The 24,219-nt window shown below is 38.6% G+C and overlaps 1 pseudogene; it reads left to right on the top strand.

Annotated features, from left to right (window-relative positions):
- Positions 1-738: 738 nt before the first annotated feature.
- On the top strand, positions 739-10,219 carry LOC118900519 (annotated as a pseudogene).
- The last annotated feature ends 14,000 nt before the right edge of the window (positions 10,220-24,219 follow it).

Here is a 24,219-nt window from a genome sequence, read left to right as displayed (position 1 = left end):
GTCAGTTGACTTCCTCCCCTCTGAGATCCCAAACTACTACCCTCCACAGCTTTTGTCTATAGCTGAAGATGGTATGTTAAGGCGAAGGTTTCAGCCATTTTGGTGAGTTACTCAGCTTTCCTGGGTCTCTCCCATGTATATGTATTATTAAACATTTGTTTGATTTTTCTCCTGTGAAGCTGTTTCATGCCAATTTAATTTTTAGGCCAGCCAGAAGAACCTAGAAGGGTACAAGAAAATTTCTTCCTCCCTGACAGCTGCTATAGCAAAATACCATAGACTGGGTAGCTCATAAACAATAGAAATTTATTTCTCACAATTCTAGAGGTTGAAAGTTGAAGATCAAGATGTGGGAGATTCAGTGCCTGGTGAGAGCCCACTTCTAGACAGTTGTCTTCTTGCTGTAACCTCACATGACTAAAGAAGCAAAGGAGTTTTCTTGGGTCTCTTTTATAAGAGCACCAATTCTACTCATGAGGGCTCTTCCCTCATGACGTCACCCCAAAGGCCCCACCTCCTAATACCATCACCTTGGGAGTTAGGATTTCAACATATGAATTTTGGGAGAACATAAGCATTCAGTCTGTTGCCATTGCTAAGCACACTATCTAGTTCCTCTGACGTTTTTTTTCCACATTAAGACTTTCTCAGTGAAGGATCTAGTGAGTTGATTTGCATTCCCATGCAAGCTTTCTACTTCATCGTGGACTGGCACTTTACAGAGTGTGGCCCTACGCTATGGCCTGTGATTGGGTAACACTATGTTTTGCGCCTATCCCATTTAAACAGACTTCAGGTGAGATTATATCAGGCATATGATGTCTTCTCTGGATTTAGTCTCCTTCTTTTTGTCATCAGTATATTCCCAAACACAATCAGATGTTTTGAGCAGGCCAAGAATCTTCAGGCTGTTCATACAGCGTTTTATATGAGCAACTAGAAAGTGACCAACTGGTGACCCAGAAACATTTTGACATACACATTTAAACTGGTAAAAGCCAGCAGGAAATTAGGGTGATCTTATCCTTGTCTACCTCACACACTGGTAAAGTTCAATCCTGAGACTCAAAAATTCTGTACCCGGTATTCAAGAATTATCTTAAATTCACAGAATAATGGAGCAATTTCCTTTAACTTTTCAATTCAAAATACAGTTACTTATCTACATTCTAATGATTTCTTGTCTTCTTTTGTGTCAGCCACTACTGGGTGATACAAAAGGGCTTCACGGTTCATAATAATTCTATTAATTAGGAATTAACTCAAGCGCTTATTCTGATGCTCTAATTCTGAAAGAACAATTCTCAGATTTATTCCAGGAAAGGTCAAAACTTCTTTTGAAATGAAAGCTTTCACAGAATCCCCATATATAAAACATAGAAAGGTATAGCCTCCTAATTAGAGTAAAATCAGTGGGACTGAAACCCTTTCTACCCCCAACCATCACAACCAGGAAGCACCTCAGATGCCTTCTCAGAGCCCTAAGGTTCTCTGCAACACAGTTTGAGAATCACTGTTACAGTCACCAATTTCTGGAGTATCATTTACAGACTATAGTTATCTGCAGTCATTTTCGTCCTTCTTTTGAACTATAGTTAGCAATGTGCCATGAAATTGCTCATCTTTCTCCATGATTCCAACTTTAGGGTCCACTTGCCAGAAGTTCTCACACATGGTGATAAAAGGCTTATCAATGTTTAAAACATAAAACTACATGACTCAAGCTCCCCAAGCATTCCCAACAAGCACTGCCACTTCTCAATTCTGCAATACTCTCCAGCCAGAGTTCAAGAGTTTTTTCTCCTAATGTGATAACAAACAACCTCTAAAAACAAAACATAGCTTTTAGCAGTGCCTTAAGTCAAGCAGTACCACTTACTCATCCTAAATATGTTCCAGAGTTTGGGCCCAAAAATATATTCTGGGGACTTCCCTGGCAGTCCAGTGGTTAAGACTCCACGCTTCCACTGCAGGGGGCACAGGTTTGATCCCTAGTCGGGGAACTAAGATCCCACATGCTGCATAGCAAGGCCAAAAAAAAAATATTCCAAGCTTGTAGCCTACCTTAGCAATTTTGTCACAGATTTCTCTTTTTTCTACAGAAAGAAGTTTTTTCTTAAAAGTTACAATATTGAAGTTAGGTGTTGTTTTTCTATGTACTTTGTCCAAGATATTTCTCTCCCTGGGTCTCAAAGGTCATGGAAGATGCACAGGTCAACATTTGAACTGACTTTCTCTCCTAAACATCTTACCCACTGCATAATAGCCTCTATATCAGTCTGCAGAAACCTTTGATATTTGCCAGCTATCATCATGGTTCACTGATATTCCCGATAGTCCAAAGTTTTTCCTCTCAAAACACACAAAAATTACAATAGCTTCGACTTTCTCTACTACGCATGCTATTCACTGTCTAAATGAAACTGTTGCAAAAGTGTTTGTTTGATGTTTGCTTGCATGTTGTTTTTGTTTTGCAGAAAGCATCCAAGAAGTGTGTGTGTGTGTGTGTGTGTGTGTGTGTGTTGTTTGTAGTAAGGCTGAAAAGAAGACATAAATCTTATCTGACACTTTTTCTAGAGTCCTGATCAAGAATTTGTACTGAAATCTGAATTTTCAAAAATGTTGGTAAGTTAGACATGTCTCATCTCATCAAATAGACTATAAACTCCTTGCGTTTCTTTGGAGTTGCTGACGGTACTCAGAATAGTGCCCCTTGAGAGTACTTTTGGAATCAAATAAAATCAACCTAGAGGGTTAAATTAAGCCATAGAGCAGTTCCTACACTGTTCTTAAATCTTGTAAGTGTCCTTCTGTAATTCATTAAGTTTAGACTTGACATATAACTTACTATATGGTGTTATAATTGAATGACAAAAATGGCACTGAATGACAAAAGCCATCACTGCCTACGCAGTTTTTCCACTTCTTTGGTGGACTACTGACATAAGAATTTAAAAAGCGTGACTATTGGGTATAAGGTAGGCTCAAGGATGTATTTATACTACACGGGAATACAGCCAATATTTTATAATAACTGTAAATGGAAAGTAACCTTTAAAATTGTATAAAAAACATTTAAAATTTTTTAAAAATAAAAAGCATTTAAGGAAAATGTGGCTAGCAGTGACATATCCTCAAACAGCTGAATGGGTTAGACTTAACATTGTTCACAAGGGCAGAAATTGCAGAACTTAAAAATGAAATTGTACAGTACACAATTAGGTTTGAGATGATTAGGTGGTATCTGCGGTATTAAGTAAAATCACAAGTGTCAATAGTAGGCAACTATTTTTGCATAAACACTAATCTACAGAAGAAATTAAAATGTTAAGATGATTAATTTCTTTTCATTTATCCAAAATGAATATACCCTTACAGCACTCCACAAGGAGACAATATGCATTTTTTACAATTTAGATTACTTACTTCCAAAAGAATGAAAGATCATCAGTGAGAATGTTGTCATCGTGTTTAGTGATGAATGTTAATCGATGAGCATATTTGCAAAGTAGCAACACGGAGACAGTAGCCTAAATATTCACCTTAAAATTCAATCAATGGCTGTCTCTTTGCACAGGGCGGCTATGGATTGCTCATCACTGACTTATGTAGAAGGCCACATAAACATTTGTCTTATATTTTGAACAGTAAATTTGGTTGTTTTAGATATTTATGTTACCAATTTCTCTGCGTCTCTCCTTGACTTACTTATGTTGTTGCTACAAGCTGCTTTTATTAAAGAGGAAACACTTTATCTTACCTTCAAAAGCTAAAATACAGGCAAAAACTAATGTCCATCAGGATTCTATGTATCTATAGCTATTCAGTCATTGTTGCTTAGCAACATAATGACTCTTCCTATAGAGAGGTGCAAAATATATATATATATATATATATATATATATATATATACACACATATATAAGCATGTATAGAATCTTGTAAAAATGAATACCATTTAATAAACTACCTTATAGTTTCCAAACACAAAATATCTCTTTGCATACTGATATTAACATTGTAGCATAATATTTATTAATATTTTAGAAAAACATTTAGAAAGAAGTAGTACATTAAAAATATACTCTAGCAAAAAAGTCTAAGAAAGAAAAAAGGCAAGAAACTGGAAATCTAAAACTCAATACTATGATCTTTACTTTCACCATCAATGCTAATAAAAACCACTCAGGAGGGCTTCCCTGGTGGCGCAGTGGTTGAGAGTCTGCCTGCCAATGCAGGGGACACGGGTTCGAGCCCTGGTCTGGGAAGATCCCACATGCCGCGGAGCGACTAGGCCCGTGAGCCACAATTGCTGAGCCTGCGTGTCTGGAGCCTGTGCTCCGCAACGGGAGAGGCCACGATAGTGAGAGGCCCGCGCACCGCGATGAAGAGGGGCCCCCACTTGCCGCAACTAGAGAAAGCCCTCACACAGAAACGAAGACCCAACACAGCCATAAATAAATAAATAAATGAATAAATAAAATTAAAAAAAACAAACAAACAAAAAAAAACCACTCAGGAGAGGCAGAGAGTGAAGAGAAAATAAACTTGTTAGAAAACAGTATAAAATGATTAAGACCTTTAGGACAATCAGTCCTGGACTTTATCCTAAATAGCTGAAAAATGATACAAGTATTATCTTTACGTGAGAGTTACCATATACATAAGAGCTATTTATTAGAAGGCAAGATAATTTGGAACTGTAAAACTCTGCCAAAATAGTCTAACATGTTTTTGATGTCTCAAAAGATATTTCAGGGCTTCCCTGGTGGCGCAGTGGTTGAGAATCTGCCTGCCAATGAAGAGGACACGGGTTCGCGCCCTGGTCCACGAAGATCCCACATGCCACAGAGCAACTAAGCCTGTGCACCACAACTACTGAGCCTGCGCTCTAGAGCCCGTGAGCCACAACTACTGAAGCCCACGTGCCACAACTACTGAAGCCCACGCACCTAGAGCCCTTGCTCCGCAACAAGAGAAGCCACTGCAATAAGAAGCTCGCGCACCACAACAAAGAGTAGCCCCTGCTCGCCACAACTAGAGAAAAGCCTGTCCGTGGCAACAAAGACCCGACGCAGCCAAAAACAAGTAAATAAATAAATTAAATTAATATGTATTAAAAAAAAAGATATTTCAGCTTATTTTAGGTATCTTAGGGTCTCATTATAAACAATTCTTATTGCACAATACAGTGAAAGTTATCTTAGTTTTCTTATTTTTTCAATTCTGAATGAAAGAGATGATTATACAGCCAATACCTGACTTAAAAACAGTTGATGCTTCAAAATTGATCCCTAGTCAGTTGTTTGAAATTGTTAATATATTTTCCCTTTTTAAAAAGTTATAGACTTCTGCTTCCACCCAAGATGGAGAAACAGGGACAAGATCTATCCTCCTACCTGAAACAACAAAAAACTGAAAATATACGAGACAATGACTTGCAAGCCACTGACATCAGGCAACAAAGGACAGCGATCACTAAGAGATGGGAAACAAAGAGACAAGCCCTATGACTGTCATGAGAGAGTCTGCAGAGCGTAGTGCAGGAAGGAAGAAACCAGGTGGAGATTGGAGACTCCCTGAGCTGAGAAGATGGAACTGACACTCCGAAGAGACAAAAGCATCTGGAGTTCTCAGGAAAGAGTAGCAAAAGGAGAAATTGCACACAGAGAGAATATCATAATACTTGAAGATGTGTAAGTCACCCCTGTAAGTATTCACCTGTGTACTGAACCATGCATGCACTGAGGAAACTACATGAGGCTTGGGAAAGAACCACCCAAAATAATTAAGGGTAACAATGCCCAATGCTCACACAAGGCAGGGAATAGTGCCTGTTGCCAGCACCCAAACTGAATAACTCTCAAAAACTGAGGGACAGTAGTAGAATACACACAAGTTTTTTTTTACCTCAGTAATGGAAAATGATTAGCTTAAAAATAAGCACTGCTCTGGTACCTAACAAATCTTCAAAGTAACACCTGAAATAATCAATTTCTTAAGAAATGTAACTACATCACAGAACAAAGCTCAATAATATTTATAAAAATAGACATAAACTGTACCCAACAGAGTAAAATTCACAATGCCTGGTGAAATTCACAATGTCAATCAAAAATTATCAGACATGCAAAGAAGCAAGAAAATATGACTCGTAAAGAAGAAGTAATTCAATTGAGTAGGACCAACCCAGAACCAATACATATGTTAGAATTATCAAACAGGAACACTAAAACAATTAAACTGTAGTCCATGTATTCAAAAACGTATGTAGAGACATGGAAGGTATTTTAAAAGTTTAAAGACCTTAATAAAAATTCTAGAGACTAAAATAAAAACACTAGATGGAATAAATGGCAAAAAGAAAAATTAATATACTGAAAACATGGCAACAGAATCTGTCAGAAATGAAATACATAGAGCAAAGGGAATCAAAAAAGAAGTGGAAAAGCATCAGTGAGCTGTGGCGCAGTTTTAAGCAGCCTAATACACATGTAATTGGAGTCACAGAAGGAGAGGAGTTGGAGGATGGGACTGAATAATTTTTGGAGATATAATGCTTAAAAACATCCAAATTTGATGAAAATTATAATTGCATATCATACCTCAATAAATCTGAGGTATGATATGCATGAAGAACACTACCTCAAGTCACATTGTAATTAAATGGCTCAAAACCTGTGAGAAACAAACAAACAAAAAAACTTAAAAGCAGTCAAAGAAAAAATGGCACACTATGTAAGAGGAACAAAGATAAGGACTACATCAAATTTGTCACCAGAAACAATGCAAGAGAAAAGATAGTAGAGCAATATCTTTATTACACTGAAAGAAAAAACTTAGAACATATCTTTCAAGAACAAAGGCAAAATAAAGACTTTCAGATATACAGAGGTTGAAAGAATTCATCACACACCTGCACTCCAAGACATGTTAAAGAAAGACCTTCAGGCTGAACAAAATGATGCCAGAAGGAAATCTGATCCACACAAGGAATGAAGACCACCAGAAAATATGTAACTACATGGGTAAAACATGAAGGAGCTTTGTGCTATTATGTAAAGCTCTTTAAAAGATACTAATCGTTGGGGGCTTCCCTGGTGGCGCAGTGGTTGAGAATCTGCCTGCCAATGCAGGGGACACGGGTTCGAGCCCTGGTTTGGGAAGATCCCACATGCCGCGGAGCAACTGGGCCCGTGAGCAACAACTACTGAGCCTGTGCGTCTGGAGCCTGTGCCCTGCAACAAGAGAAGCCGCGACAGTGAGAGGCCCGCGCACTGCGATGAAGAGTGGCCCCCGCTCGCCACAACTAGAGAAAGCCCTCGCACAGAAACGAAGACCCAACACAGCCCAAAATAAATAAATAAATAAATAAATAAATAAAAGATACTAATTGTTTAGGGAGAAAATATTTGCAAATGAATCAATGGACAAAGGATTAATCTCCAAAATATACAAACAGCTCATGCAGCTCAATATTAAAAAAACAAGCAACCCAATCAAAAAATGGGCAGAAGACCTAAATAGACATTTCTCCAAAGAAGACATACAGGTGGCCGAGAAGCACATGAAAAGCTGCTCAACGTCACTAATTATTAGAGAAATGCAAATCAAAACTACAGTGAGGTATCCCCTCACACCAGTTAGAATGGGCATCATCAGAAAATCTACAAACAAAAAATGCTGGAGAGGGTGTGGAGAAAAGGGAACACTCCTGCACTGTTGGTGGGAATGTAAATTGATACAGCCACTATGGAGAACAGTATGGAGGTTCCTTAAAAAACTAAAAATAGAATTACCATATGACCCAGCAATCCCACTACTGGGCGTATACCCAGAGAAAACCATAATTCAAAAAGACACATGCACCCCAATGTTCATTGCAGCACTATTTACAATAGCCAGGTCATGGAAGCAACCTAAATGCCCATCGACAGACGAATGGATAAAGAAGATGTGGTACATATATACAATGGAATATTACTCAGCCATAAAAAGGAACGAAATTGGGTCATTTGTAGAGACGTGGATGGATCTAGAGACTGTCATACAGAGTGAAGTAAGTCAGAAAGAGAAAAACAAATATCATATATTAACGCATATATGTGGAACCTAGAAAAATGGTACAGATGAACCAATTTGCAAGGCAGAAATAGAGACACAGATGTAGAGAACAAATGTATGGAAACCAAGGGGGGAAAGCGGCGGGGGTGGTGGTGGTGGGATGAATTGGGAGATTTGGATTGATATATATACACTAATATGTATAAAATAGATAACTAATAAGAGACTGCTGTATAAAAAAATAAATAAAATAAAATTCAAAAATTCAAAAAAAAAAAGATACTAATTGTTTAAACAAAAGTAGAAACCATGTATCATGGGGTTTATAATAAATGTAGAAGTAAAATGTATGTCCATGTTAGTTCAAAGGCTGGCACAGAAGAAATGGAAGCACACTATAAAGTTAGTATACTATTGATTAAATGGTATAACATCATTTGAAGGGAGAGTGTAATGAGCTAAAGATGTATACTATAATCTTTAAAGCATCCGCTAAAATAGCAGAACAAAGATTTACAGCCATTCAGCCAACAAATGAATTAAAATTAAATCACTAAAAGTGTTCAGTTAATCCCAAAGAAGCCAGAAAATTTTGGAAAAGGGAGTAAAGAACTGGTGGGAGAAATAGAAATTAAGCAGCAAAATGATAGATTTAAACCAAACCATATGAACAAACACAAAATATGTAAATGGTCTAAACACCCCAATTAATAGGCAGAGGTTTTCCAGCTGGATAAATAAACAAGACACAACAATATGCTGCCCATAAGAAATTCACTTCAAATATAAAGACACAAATAGGTTACAGGTATGAGGATGGTAAAAGATACACCATGTTAACAGCAATCAAAAGAAAGCTGAAATCTTTATATCAATATCAGAAAAAGTAGATTTCAGAACAAAGAATACTATCAGATATAAAGAAGGTCATTTCCTAATGATAAATAGGGCAATTCATCAAGAGGACATAATAATCCTAGACATTTATACACATAATAAGAGAACTCAAACTACATGAAATGAAAACTGACAAAACTACAATGAGAAATAGACAAAGCCACAACAGTAGAAGAGTTCAATATCTTTCAATAATTGATAGAACAAGTAGAGAAAAGATCAATAAGGATATAGAAAATTGGAACATCATTATTAACCAACTGGCATAATTCACATTTATAGAACATTATACCCAGCAACAGAATACAAAATTCTTATCTTCATGCACACATTACACTTCCAAGGTAGACCATATTCCAAGTCATACTAAATATTTCAATAAATTCAAAAAATTCAAATCATACAAGTATGTTTTCTGACCACAGTAGCAGGAAATAAGTATTCCATAACAGAAATATTTGGGAAAAAATCTCCAAATATTTGGAAAGTAAATAACACACCTCGATATAACCTATGGGTCACAGGAAATCAAAAGAGAAATTAGAAATTTTGATCTGATTAAAACAAAAATACAACATACAAAAATTTGCGAGCCGCGCCCTGCCTTTGCCCTTGCCACGCTGCCTGCTCGGGAGCGAGTCAGGTGGCGGCACTGGCTGCGGCGTGGCTGCTCGGGGCGGCTGCCGCCTGCGCGCAGCGGGACCAGGACTTCTACGACTTAAAGGCGGTCAGCATCCGGGCCAAGATGGTGTCGCTGGAGAAGCACCGCGGCTCGGTGTCCCTGGTGGTGAACATGGCTAGCGAGTGAGGCTTTACAGACCAGCGCCACCGGGCCCTGCAGCAGCTACAGCGGGACCTGCGGTCCCATCACTTCAACGTGCTTGCGTTCCTCTGCAACCAGTTTGGCCAATTTGGCCAACAGGCGCCTGACATTAAAAGGAGATGGAGAGCTTTGCCCGCCGCACCTACAGTGTCTCTTTCCCCATGTTTAGCAAGATCGCAGTCACCGGCACTGGTGCCCACCCTGCCTTCAAGTACCTGACCCAGACTTCTGGGAAGGAGCCCACCGGGAACTGTTGTAAGTACCTTGTGGCCCCAGTTGGAAAGGTGGTAGGGTGCTTGGGACCCAACCCTGTCGGTGGAGGAGATCGGGTCCCAGATTACAGCGCTTGTGAGGAAGCTCATCCTGAAGAAGCGAGAAGACCTAATCACTTTCCCTCCTCTCCCACCGTCCCCTCCCCCCGCTGTGCACACGTGACCAAAGGAAACTCAAGTGGTGCTACAAAGGGAGAGACTACTGACTCTAATTCCTCCACTCTTATCCCACCGACCCCATCACTCCTGTTGCAGGAAAATTCTAGTAGTTTGATTCTTTGAATCTTAGAGCAACCTATAGGAACCCCTGACCAGTGACAGCTCTTGACCAAATGACTCAATAAGAACCTCTAGTCCATGAAAACATGGGGCAAATAGAAGTACTTGAAGCAATAATCTCCTACCTGTTATGAACTCTGTAAAATGGGGCCAATTCCTACCTCACAGGGCTGTTGTGAGGATGAAGATGAAAGGCCTATGAAAGTGTCTAGGGCAGTGACAGCTAACTAGGAGGCATTCAAAAATTATTTTCTGCAGATGAACGAAAAAATAAGTTGTGATCAATAAAAACTTGAAGGCCCCCCTCCAAAAATAATTTGTGGGCTTCCTCTAAAGCAGAACTTAGAAGAAAATTTATAGTACTAACTGCCTGTATTAGAAAAGTGAAAAGGTCTTAAAGACCTCAGCTTCCAACTTAAAAAACTAGAACGGAGGAGCAAGTTAAACAGAATGAGCCAAAGGAAGGAAATAATAAATGTCAGTGTATATGTTAATAAAAGCGGGAAAAAAGTAATAGAGAATATCAGTGATATCAAAAGCTGGTTTTTTGAGAAATTTAATTAAATTGATAAACTTCTAGCCAGACTTATAAGGGAAAAATGTGAGATAACACGAATTATCAACATTGGGAAGGAGAGAAATGACATCACTGCAGATTCTAAAGATATTAAAAGGATAGTAAGGATAGACAAGTTTATACCAATAAGTTCAACAACTTGGATATAGTGGAGAGATAACTTGAAAGACACAAACTAACAAAGATCACTCGAAAATAAGCTTGGATATTCTGAGTAGCCTCTCTATGGCTATCAAAGAAATTGAGTTTGTTGTTACAAACCTTCCCACAAAGAAAACTCCGGCACAGATGGCTTCACTGGTGAATTTTCCCAAACGTTGAAGGAAGAATTACCATTCTATATAAACTCTTCCAGAAAACTGATAATGAGTGAATGCTTCCCAACTCTTCTAAATGAGACCAGCATTACTCTGATACCAAAACCAGACAAAAACATAACAGAAGAGAAATCACAGAAGGTATCCCTCATGAACATAGCTGAAAAAATCCTCAGCAAAATAATAAAAAATCAGATAAAACAAAAAATAAGGATAATACGTGATGACCAAGTGGAGTTTATTCCAGAAATGCAAGGTTGATTTAACGTTCAAAAATCCATCAAAATTATTCCCCATATCAACAACCAAAAGAGAAAATAATATGATCATCTCGATAGGACTCAGAAAAAGCATTCGAAAAAAGGCACTATCCATTCCTGATTTTTAAAGAAATCTCTTAACAAAGCAGGAATAGAAGAAAATTTCTACAACGTGTTATACATGGTGGTTAAGTTTACAGGGTAACCCACAAATCTATTTAGTTCTTATATAAATTGTTATATCTATGCAGTTGTCAAGAATTGGAGGCAACACTCTTGAAATCTATAGCCTGGGATTTCAGTTACTCATATTCCTTCAGCACCAGGATCCCTTGGGAGTTAGCTGGCTGCTGGCTCAGCAAACCTGGGCTTATCTATAGAACTTGGTCACACTAAAGTGTATATAATCAGTCTCAACTCTGTTAAAGGGCTGAAGACAGAAGACCACAGAGCATCTAGAGGAGATGGAAGAGGCAGTGGAATTTCTTACCTTTTTTAATCCTATAGGACTCTTATTGTCCATCTCTGTCCCAGAATAAAGACACGATTTTAATAGATGTTAATAAACCCATGGGAGAAGAGAACATAGAGGAGGAGGACTTTTCCAGGCTACACCAAACTTAAATGGGCTAAGATCTATAGACATCATGGATCTGAAAGAGGGGAGAGGGTTCTATCACAGGATTTTCAGCCCATTAACCAAACCAATTCGTGTACTCACTGTAGCCTGAAGCCAAAGCTGATTTCTCAAGGCCTGTGCTTTCCCGCGGAATCAATCTCGTTGTCTCGTAGTTCAGAAACCTAAAGGGAAGGAATCATACAATTTAGCTCTCAATAAAGGCTACCACAGTCCTTCAGACTCCACAGATTTAGCCCAAAATGATAGAGAAAGAAACTATGAACGTACATTTCCTGTTCATTTCTCTCGGGGAAGTACCTGTATGGGAGTATGTGATCTACACCCTTACCCCACGCACACATGCAAGACTATTTCTGCTTCAGCTCTGGAATCCCACGCTGTCTAACCTTATCACTCCTCCCCCGGAATCCCCTCTCCACCCCTCCTCGCTCCTCTGCTGGCCTGGGTGGTGAGAAATTGGTGCATCATTTATATACATCAGGCAGGTGGATTTCTGGATCCTGCAGAGGAGATGAGAGGAAGGAAGGATGAGGTGCAGGACAACAGATCCCATGTAAAAGAGCAAGAAATTCATCTGCTTCATATCCTGACTGAGGGCCAGTCCTCTTGACAGCCCTCAACTGCAAACAGATCATTAAACACTGTCCACAGAGGTACTTAAGAAATTTCATTGCTAGAGAAGCAATTAGCTCTCAGGGGATGGAGGCTACTTGCCATCCCACACTTCCCTTCTTTCCTTCCTTCCATAATTACTGAGTATCTTTTCTATGTCAAGTACTGTGCTAGGTTCTAGGGATACAATGACAAGTGTAGCGTACCTTGAAGAACTTGAAGTCTAAACAGAGGCAAGTGGACATGCTGGCATGTACAGGCGATAAACACTTAGTAATATAATAACTGAATACACTATAAGAAATAATTAGGCCAAGAGGCCAGACCCCCCCAAAAAAATGGAGTTTATACTGAAATGATTCTCCAGATATATATAATTCTTAAAAGTGTAAACTAATCTTTAACAACAGAAAGTAGATCAGTGATTGCTTGGGGATGGGGCCAAACGGAGGAGGTAGGGCAATAGGGAGAGATCACAAAAGGGCACAAGGAAATTTTAGGTGTGATGAATATACTCATTATCCTGATTCTGGTGTTGATTTCATGGGTACACATATATATCAAAACTTATTAAAATGGGCACTTTAAATATGTGCAGTTTATTGTATGTCAATTAAATTTCAGTAAAGCTGTTAAAAATACATTACAGGGTACAGTGTGGGCACAAAGGAAAGAATGTTGTTTCTTTTTTTTTTTCCTGCAGAGGATGAGACACTCTGCAGAAGCCTCTTAAACAGATATTGCTACAAGCAACCACATTCTTTGTATTAGACAGGGTCCTCACAAGGAACAGGGCACAATCAAACTGTGTAACATGGGAAGAGATCAATAAAAGGACTGGAGACAAAGGTGTGAGAAAGATGTGGAAAAATCTGAGGGATAGTGCAGCACCCCAGGGCTAGTAGCGCAGGACACAGGCACTCCTTCTAGACTGGAAGTAGAGAGGAAGAGAGTGGTTCCTGGAACCTGCAAAGAGGGATGCTTGAAAAGGACCCGAAACCTTAGAGTCAACATCCCACCTACATGGACCTTTTAGGGAGGGAACAGATGAAGAAAGACCCTAACTGGACTTTCCTCCTTCCCTTTCATTCCCTACTGGTGCTCCCAGTTGACCAACCCCAACCAAAACCAGAGAATAAGGAGGAATCCATTCAGACCAGCCTCCTCGATCTCAGAGCAGTATGGAAAATAAATCTGGAAAAACAAATAGATGATAGGCAACATAATCCCCATTATAGTCTGCTTTTTCCTTTTTTGGTCCAAGATCAAAAGATGCAAAATTATATAGAAAGTAACGGAGAATTATGCTTTTCCTCTGAAAAACAATGATTATTTCAAACTTTTATTCATACTGGTAGAAACACTAGTTTTTACTCTGATTGGATAATCTCAGCTCCTACATCTGGAAGGGTGCTGTGGAGAGCATGAACTTGATAGCCAGAGCCCTAGGCCAGGAGCTGACAAGCCAAACCATGGCTCGTGGGCCAAATCTGGCCCCACCATCTGTTTTTGTACAGCCCGCAAGGTGGAGATGGTTTCTACATTTTTAAATGGTTGAAAAAAATATCAAAAGAAGAAAAATATTTTGTTATAAATGCAAATTACATGAAATTCAAATTTCAGTGTCCACAAATGAAGCTTTTCTGGAACCAGGTACGCCTACAATTTACATTTATTATCTGTGGCTGCTTTTGCACTCAGTGGCAGAGCTGAGTAGCTGTCCACAAAACTTTAAATCTTTACTCCCTGGCCTTTTACAGAAAAAAATTGATAACCCTTACCCTATGCTAAAGAAGCTGGAGATTTGGAGACAGATTCACCTGAGACCACACCCTGATTCTACCAGTACCTGGGTGTCATCTTGACAAGTTACTCAATTTCTATGAGCCTTAGTTTTTTCAAGAAAAAAAGAGAGACAATCATGTCTACTATATAGAGTGACTGTTGAAGATTAAGTCACAGAACAAAAGTAAAGTACCCAGCACATAGACTAATACATAGAGAAAATTATTCCTCTCCTTAAACGAATAATAGAAGTGAAAAACCATGCAACATTAAGTAACACAGTTTTCTTGCCTTTCTTTTTATATACCGTTTTTACTTTACCATATACTAAACATATTTCTATCTTCACATCATTCCAACTAGTGTCAGAGGAGATTTACCTCTTATCTAAAGCTAATCTCTTGCCAGTAAACACTAAATTCCATCCCTTTTCTATGTGCTTAGATAATAGTTCTTAATATTTAGTGTGCTTAGAAATCACCAGGTATTAAGATACAGATCCTTAAGCTTATTGAAGAATCTGAATTTTAAAATTACTTTATGAAACATTGATATAAGATTCTCCCCTTTCTCTCGCTCTCTCCACACACACACAGAAATACTTCCTTTCTAACAGTTTCAGTCTCTTTCAAGGACTCTTTCTTTCAATATCCTTTATCTTAAAAAAAAGATTAGGGACTTCCCTGGAGGTCCAGTGGTTAAGTCTTCACCTTCCAATGCAGGGGGTGCAGGTTCAATCCCTGGTCAGGGAGCTAAGATCCCACATGCCTCGTGGCCAAAAAACCAAAACATAAAACAGAAGCAATATTGTAACAAATTCAATAAAGACTTTAAAAATGGTCCACATCAAAAAAAAAAAATCTTTAAAAAAAAAAAAGATTAGAGCATTTATCGTCCTAATAGCCTTTCTGGCTACCTTTTGATCTCTCTTATTTTTACCATCAAAATCACTACATGCACAATATATAACACATCTGAAGCTATTTGGGGAACTTGTGTGATTTCTATATCTGTAAGTTCCTGTATCATCTCTCACTTTCCATCTATATCTTCTTTTTCTATTTCTTTTGCTAGCTTCTTTTCCTCTACTCTCCATCAAACAGAACTTTCCTCATTTTACTGCCACACGGTCCCTCAGAGCTATCTTTAAGGAACTTCGTAGTGGGAGGCTAACATGCTTTTACCACAGGCATTGGAGTTGTATTCAATGTTTCCAGACATGGTTCCCAGGTGTTGGGTTTGGTGGAACTCAAGCATTAACATCCATTTTTCCCTGCCTGAACTAACAGAGAGAAGAGCTAGACAGACAACACAAATAGAAAGGGAAAAATATATAGATACACCATCTTTATTACCAATAAATCAGATTGTGGAGAATGTGTGTTATGTCAGCAGCCAGGCGGGATTTGCAATACTGAACTGCGGACTTAGACAGACTTACACACCCCATCACAGTCAGTGCTGGGAAACACTGGACATGGAAAAGAATCCTCCAGACAACTGTAGTCCACTCAGAGGAAGAAAGACTCTCTACCTAATCTTAATCATCATTGAAGGACAAACTGACAATGTGGAAACGGCAACAATTTGGGTAGAAGCTACAGTGCTACACAAGACTTGGTAACAGCAATTACTACCAAGTTAACAGTAAGGTGTGGGAATGAAAGGTTCTACTTAAGTTTCAGAAAAGATATTTTAAAAGCTTAGGGCAAAAACATGCCATTTTAAAGGGATGGGCTTTGTGATAATAGGGGCAAGCTGGAATGGGCTGGAGGGAAAGAATCTTAACTAAGTAATCATTTAAAATGCTCTAAAATTGTAAAGAAGGAGGCAACTAAAGACACCTTCTAAAAGGGACTAGGACAAGCTGTGGAATGTGGGGACATGACCAAGACTAAGCCAGAAGATTAACGTGAACTTGTATGAGTAGTATCAGGAAGACTAAAGCCCTTACTGAACAAGATGAGGCTCAAATATTCTATACACAATATGAAGAACTTTAAAGATGCGTTCCAAATAAAAAGAAAGAGAAATAGTCTCAGGCTGTATGATGTAATGTTCACAGATGACAAAGAAAAGGCAACTGACTCAACATTACTCTTTGGCAGGTCATTTTATTTCTCCATGACACAGTTTCCTGCCTCCTCAAGTGAAAAGGTGTTGGGCACCAAGATTCCAACCAATTAATTTTGTTTCCAATGTTCACAAGGGAGAATGATCTTCAAGCTACGAAGGGGAGTATATATACTTTCCTTAGCACAGTGAGAAAATATAGGTTGAATTAATAAATGGAACACTGAAAAACAAGGCATGTCACATTGACTTCATTTCTGCTAATGGGTTAAGAGGAAAATGTCACTGATATAATTTTCTTGATTTCAGTGATGTGTGTAATGAATCCTCCAATGATATAATTTTGGATAAAACAATTGGCAAGTAGGGAGGAAAAAGAGAGTGGAATTAAATATGAACAACAATAACAGTATGTATCTTTATCATTCTACCTGTGTGACCTTGTAAACATTAGTAAATTTCTTTGGGTCTGTTTCCTAATTGGTTAAAAAAAAATAAGCACTTGAGCTATTTTATTCTGAGCTGATTTCCTACTCTAAATTCAAAGATTCTAAAGTTCTAGTAATTTGATTGTCGACATGTAAGGAGACTTTAGTAGACTGCAACAAGACCTTGGCTTTGCACAGTTCAGACTTTTTACCAGAGACTTGGATGAACATATTGAAGGCCTGCTTATGTAATTTACAGATAACACAAACCTGGATTGGACATAGTGCAGAAACAGGATTTGAAATAAAGTCTTAAGAAATTGAGGCTTATAGATTGCTTTCGTACTCAAATGAGAATACTTAATTTAGCAGCAGTTTATATGTGTGAAAAAGCAATAGTGATCTCAAATTTAGTATGAACTAACAGTGTAGTATGAATGTGTGTGCGTGCACGTATGTGTGTGTATGAGAGAGAGAGAGAGAGAGAGAGAGAGAATAACACCATATTATCAATATGTAACAAGAGCCTTAAAAAATTGTATACCCTAGTCACAAATTTCCACTTCTAGTAGTTCATTTTAAGGAGGCAATAAAGAATATGTTCCTAAGTATCAGCTACACAAATATTTATTGCTGAGCTATTTATAATTACTTAAAATTAAAAGAAAACAAATGTTCAACAATAAGGAAAGGGTACAGTTGAATAAATGGTGACAATCTTTTCAACAGATTCTTATAAAACCAAAAAAGTGTTTATATATAATTTTTTATATATATATATATATATATATATATATATATATATATATATATATACACACACACACATATGACAAGATGGTCATGATATACCCCTTAAATAAAACAATAAAAACCATTTTACAAGACAGTAACTAGTATGAGCTCAACATTGATAAATAAAAATGTGTCTATTACAGGTTGTCTCAGGATTCCAGGTGTATGTACATGGGGCACCTTTCCAGGTATAGACTGACAATATCCCACTCCATGGTATTTTCACCAGTATGCCACGGAACAATGGCAGGTAGAAGCTGTGGTAGATATGTGTTTGATTTGAGCAATTAAGCATCCATTTCTCATTTTTTTTGGCAAAAGTGACCTAGTTTCTTCTGGGGCCACCCCTATCCCCAGCTCTAGGAGTTGGCATGTGACCCAGCCTACGTTTATCAGTAACTTTCATTCCCCTACAATAATGATCAATTCAGGAATTGTCAAAGGAGTGATTTGAGCCTAATATTAACTTTCTGATGGAAGCTAGGAGGGCTTCTTTTTCCTTGAATTTGAGGCTGGGAGGGTGTTGGTTCAACCTATACAGTAGCCATGTTTCCACTGGTATGAGAGAGTCTGTCTGAAGGTGGAAACGATAGGAAACAGAGCTCAGATGTTCGGAGAAAATCCAGGTCCTGAAGCTATCATTTGAGTCCCTGTACACAGCTCTACCTGGGATCAGTTTCTCTGGCTTTCCAGAATGTTCAGTTTTTTTACCTGATAAATTCCTATCTGAATGGGGTTTTCAGGTTCTTATGTCTCTGAGTATTGTGATGATTTGGTGGAGTGAACTGACAATAAATCTAGAGTTTACTATAGTTCTGAGCTCACTATCAAGGATGCTGATGTGCCCTATGACTGGCCCCACCCACCAGTAAGGGAGAGAGAGTCACCTGGACCTCCAATGATGTGGACATTCTCCAATAAGAGAGACAGAAATATCAAGGTGGTCGTCAGAGCCCACGCCTCTAGCAGCTTTCCTGGGAGTGGAGGCAAAGTGTAATGGGAAGACCCTGAGGCAAGAAAGTGATCAGAGGAAAAACCCAAGGTCAGTGTCTCCCAGAAGGTGATTTAGGTTTCAGCTGGCATTAATTAGAAATGACAAATGGAGTCATGTATCAGGCACCAAGGTTTCCTGTGTAATGGCAATGAGTACAGCCAGTTTCCATTAAGAACATTTTCTCATGGCTTGGGCATCACCATATGACCCTGAGAGCCATGTGGGTAGCATGTGATGTATACAAGAAATCCACTGAAATTCTAGAGAAGAGTGGCAGCAGTGCCAAACTCTGATGAAGACAGAGCAACTGCCATGGGACCCTAGGAAAGGGTTGTAGGCAGTTTCTTCAATGCAGGGAAATGACCCTGCAACATCAGTGAGCTCTAAGCAGTAGGTCAGTGCCCACAGGGCAGCAGCCTAGATCTGAGAGGAGGGGTCAGATCTAAGACCTGGGGCAAAGTGAAAAGAAAGGCACAGTAGCAGCTCATGGACTAAGAAGGCACAGTAGGAGGAGCCACCCAGGAATCTCAGAAAGGAGTGGAAACAGTCCTGCAGTCATGTAGCTGCTGGACATAGAAGATAACAAATAACTGAGTTAAATGGAGAAGTGACCATTCCATGTGGAAAAACTGGAGTTTGGGAGTGTGGAATTCCTTTTTATCTTTTCCTTCTTTTTTTCCACTTATCTCTAATTCCTAATTTTTCTACAACGAATATAAATTGCTTATATAATAAAATGTGTATTATTTTCATAAAATGGCAAAAAAAAAAGAGCAGTCTTTGCTTTTGCATTAATAGAAAGATAACACCCTGATCCAGGGAATTCTACCATTGTGAAATAATGGCCACACTCCAACTTTTGCAGATCAGCTTACCTCTGCGCACAGTTCTTCTGATAGCACACTTTAAGGGCAATGTTGATAAATTAAAGGGAGAATAGGAGTAGGAAAAAGGGTTTGCCAGCATGTTTTTAAAAGTAGTAAAAAGAACTGAAATATCTAGCCTGGACGAGAGACTTCTGAGTGGAGAGAAGAGTAGCTATACCTAGTACAACATAGGGGCTTACTTCACACTTGTGAATAATTAGTAATTAAATAAATGACATCTTGCTGGCTACGTTATAAACCTCTTATGAGAGGAAGTTATGAATTATACTTCTTTCTATCCCTTCAGAGCCTATGACCGTGCCTGGCACATAGTGAAGGCTCAGTTAAGTATTTAGTGGTATTATATTTCATTCGTAGTCCCCATCATAGTTCTAGATAAACAGCTAGAAGCAGATCCCAGGAGCTGGGAAACAAGTAATTCTCTTGTATCTGTCTTCTCTTCTGGCTCATCCTTTACCCCCAGACTACTTGCCACTAAAGAACCTCACCTTTTTACCTCCGATGACCCAATGACCTTCACCTCCAATCCGCTTAATCCATCCACTGCTCCTCATGTTGGTATTCTCCATTATCCTGCACTGCTCTACCACTAAGATTTTAAACTCTGAAGTTCCAGTTGCATTGTCAAACTTTCTAAACATGGCCGATCAGTGCCTCTAACCTAACATGATTAGGACTAAATTCATCTTGTCATCCAAACTTTTTCATCATTTGTTTTTTCATATTTTTGGTAACAGTGCCATGACTGGCTTGTTAACTGATGTTGATAACCTCCAAGTCATCACTCTCCCAAGTTCAAGTGCTCCTCCTTCACCACTTTCTAGACAATAATGATAGCATTCTAATGCGACTCCTTAGTTCCTTCTTCACACTGCAAACAAATCATTCCCATTGCTCTCAGATTAGTCTTCCATGTGGGGCAGGAACCTTCCACTCTGGTCATGGTACTCGCTGAAAAGCCTTGCTGACACCCTTTCTGACTAAATGGAAACTAAATCCTCCAGTTTGTTACACAAACCTTTTAACAAACTGATCCTAATCTGTCTTTTCCAGCATGATTTCCAACAACTCCCATAAATCAGCCCTCTGCTTCAATCTGTTCTACCCAAATATCTTTGATGCTTCTCAGCCCCTCAAACTTTCCATTGCTCTTCTGTTTTCAAGTCCTACTTCAAACACCACCCTTGCCTTGTAACCTGCTCTAATCTCTCCTGAGTCAAAAAAGTAAATGCCCCCCCCCACAAACTTCTATATCACATCCTATCTTGTTACTCTTACCTCTTCCTTGTATTTTCATAGGAATGTATACATTTGGCTGATTTTTCATAACAAAGTACATAATATAGTGAGACCCTACATTATACATCTTTATATTAGTTATTCATCCAATGATTTAAAATGTTTATTGAACACCTCATATGTGTAGGTGATGGGTATAAGTAATGACCAAGATGGATTTGTCCCTATTCTCCTGAGGCTTAGTTTAGCATGTAAGACTGTCAACAAACAAATGACTAATAAGTAGCTGATCAATTAGAATTATGATAAATACTAAAAAGTACATAATGCAGTACCAATATATAGAAAGTAAACATGTAAGATGATACTGTTTTTATAATCCAAAACACCCTTTCAAAATGGAGCCATATTCAGTCTAGCTTAAAAGTATTTGCTAGTTTAGAAGACACTATTTTTCTTTATTTACAGCATGATCTGGTCATTATGAGTATAGACTATAATATCTGAGGGACAAAATAGGAAATTAAATTCCCATTCTTGGGCAAGCATAACTGACTAGCTTAGCTGCAAACCTCAGGCAGAAGTATAGTATGGCCTTTTTCTTCCTGTTGTTTTACTCTAGAGCAGCTATTTTCTGCTTTTATCAGTTGCGTGGAGCCATCAATCATGGCCAGTAATCTCCAACAAAATAAGAAGAGCATAAATATCAAGAGGCAAGTGATTCATCACGAAGCCTGATGCCAGCTATAAGGGAAAAAGCTCTTTCTGGCCTGGAGCTAGCAGGCACAATAGCACATTATTCCCGAAGGAGCTATGACTTGAAATTTCTGAATGGGCTTACCACCAGTCTCAGCCTACTATGCATGCACAGGCATGTAAACTCTTCAAATATACCTTTTTTTACAGTATGGAGACAGTTCCTGGTATTTCTATATTCATCAAAAGACAAGGTTAGTTATTCTTTTTTGTTTTCTCCCACTGAATTCATGCTTCTAACTGTGAGAGTATAAAATTCCCTCCAACTCTCTTAAGCAAGGGCTTTCTTTTTCTCAAACACAAGGTACCCTATACTTTGGCACCTCTGATTGTCAGTACATGAGTACTAAGAATAACAAATTACAGGCGACTAATAGTCACATAAATGGAAGCAAGAGGGCCACCATCACAGCCACTTTTATAACGTGGTCTGTGGGTGAAAGAAGGGGACACTAGGACAGAAGGCAACATTCTAGGTAGAGACTGCCCCACTGGGAATGAGATGGACTAAAAGAATTACCCATACAAAAGGTTACTAGTGAGGACTAGCTATTGTATGGCCCTGAATTAAAAGGAAAATGCAGTGAACTAATAAAAGCCACTGTTGTTGTGTCCTCTAATTAACTGTCCTTTACATGTCCTTAAGGACGATGAAGAACACACAGGGCATATAGGAAATTTTCCACAATGAACCATGAATGTTGTTGCCTCTGCAACAAAGGGTAAATGGGGAATGAAAAAATCCAATATGCTTTTCCATGCCTTGCCCCTTTTCTCTTAGGGGAAAAAAAATTCGTGGCAAGCATATTGGAGATATTGTTGAAGAACAGTTCCTCTTCACATAAAGGTTATCTCTGTAAAGCTGCCAAGGTCAGTGCCCCAGTGGCTCATCCGCCAAGTAAGTGCCAGTTGTGGAATCTATACTGTGGCAGGCCTGGCTCTCCCACCCTCCTTATGAATCACTGTTCTTTGCTCCTTTGTGCCAGACTTGCCACTTTTCCCACTCCCTGCCCTCCCTTCTCATTGGAGATGTCTCTTTCCCCACATATAAGCTGAATGTTCCGTTGTTTGCCAGGAAGCCAGGCTTACTGAATGATGACTTCATGGAAGTCACACAAGAGAAGCAAACAGTAATCTTCCAAGTAATCTGCATGAAAAGTGACCTTACAAGACATGAAGTGCCCAGCTTGGCTGGTGATGCATCATTTATGCCACTTTAAAGGAGAGGAGGTATTATGTATTATATATATGTATATATAATACATGCATAGATTTTTCCTTTAATATATACACATATACATATATGGCTTTGTTTCCATTTTTAGTTGAGTGTTTTAAATGGCTTTGTATTTTTTATCCAATGACTTATTTTTTCTCTTTTGTAAAGAACCGCAAGAAAAGTGCAACTTTAAACTAGTTGTTCCATTTTTTAAATCACCAGTATATTCTAGAGTGTGTGTGTGTGTGTGTATGTGTGTATATATATATGTGTATGTATATATATGCCACTTAATATCCAATTTCTGGGGTCTGATATGGTAGAAAGGTATATTTCATTTCTTTTATTTTGACATATAAGATGAAAGGGACTATTCAAAAGAAGCATATAAGTGCTCAATGAAAGATATTCTCCTAATTATAAAAGACATCTCCGGGCTTCCCTGGTGGCACAGTGGTTGAGAATCTGCCTGCTAATGCAGGGGACACGGGTTCGAGCCCTGGTCTGGGAAGATCCCACATGCCGCGGAGCAGCTGGGCCCGTGAGCCACAACTACTGAGCCTGCGCGTCTGGAGCCTGTGCCCCCGCAACGGGAGGGGCCGCGATAGTGAAAGGCCCGCGCACCGCGATGAAGAGCGGTCCCCGCACCGCGATGAAGAGTGGCCCCCACTTGCCGCAACTAGAGAAAGCCCTCGCACAGAAACGAAGACCCAACACAGCCAAAAATAAATAAATAAATAAAAATAAAAGTAGCTATAAAATTTAAAAATAAATAAATAAATAAAAGACATCTCCATAGTCATTACTTTTTGCAGTCCTCAAAAGTAAAAATTTTTAGTATATGTCATCTCAAACTACGCACCTCTGGCATTTATTCAACCTACTTTTATGCTGCGACTTTATAGGAAGTAAAAGGAGATCAGGTAATCACTTGTAGTAAACTGTATATTTTTTACTCTAAACAGCTTTATAAAGTGCACTGTCACTCCTTTACGTCAACTATTATTAGGTATATGTGGCTTGATAAACTCACAGGGCAAACACTGCTTGACAGTAATGATTTGATTTTTATAAAGCAGAGCGGAGGATATCATGGTTATATTTTGAATAATACATGGTCATAGATACAATTCTTCAAAACCCTGGAAAACAGAGATTGCTTATAATAAAAACTATCCCCTAGTATATCTTAATAGCAATTAATTGTCTATATTGTGCTGACACACAAACTGTTCAATTTTTCTCTCTCTGATATCACACATCTTCATATTGATGAAGAAATAAAACTACCATATGTTATAT

This window comes from Balaenoptera musculus, chromosome 9, assembly GCF_009873245.2.
Source record: "Balaenoptera musculus isolate JJ_BM4_2016_0621 chromosome 9, mBalMus1.pri.v3, whole genome shotgun sequence".
NCBI lineage: Eukaryota > Metazoa > Chordata > Mammalia > Artiodactyla > Balaenopteridae > Balaenoptera > Balaenoptera musculus.
The sequence above is the reverse complement of the archived record's forward strand: the minus strand, read 5'-3'. Positions and strand labels throughout refer to the sequence as shown.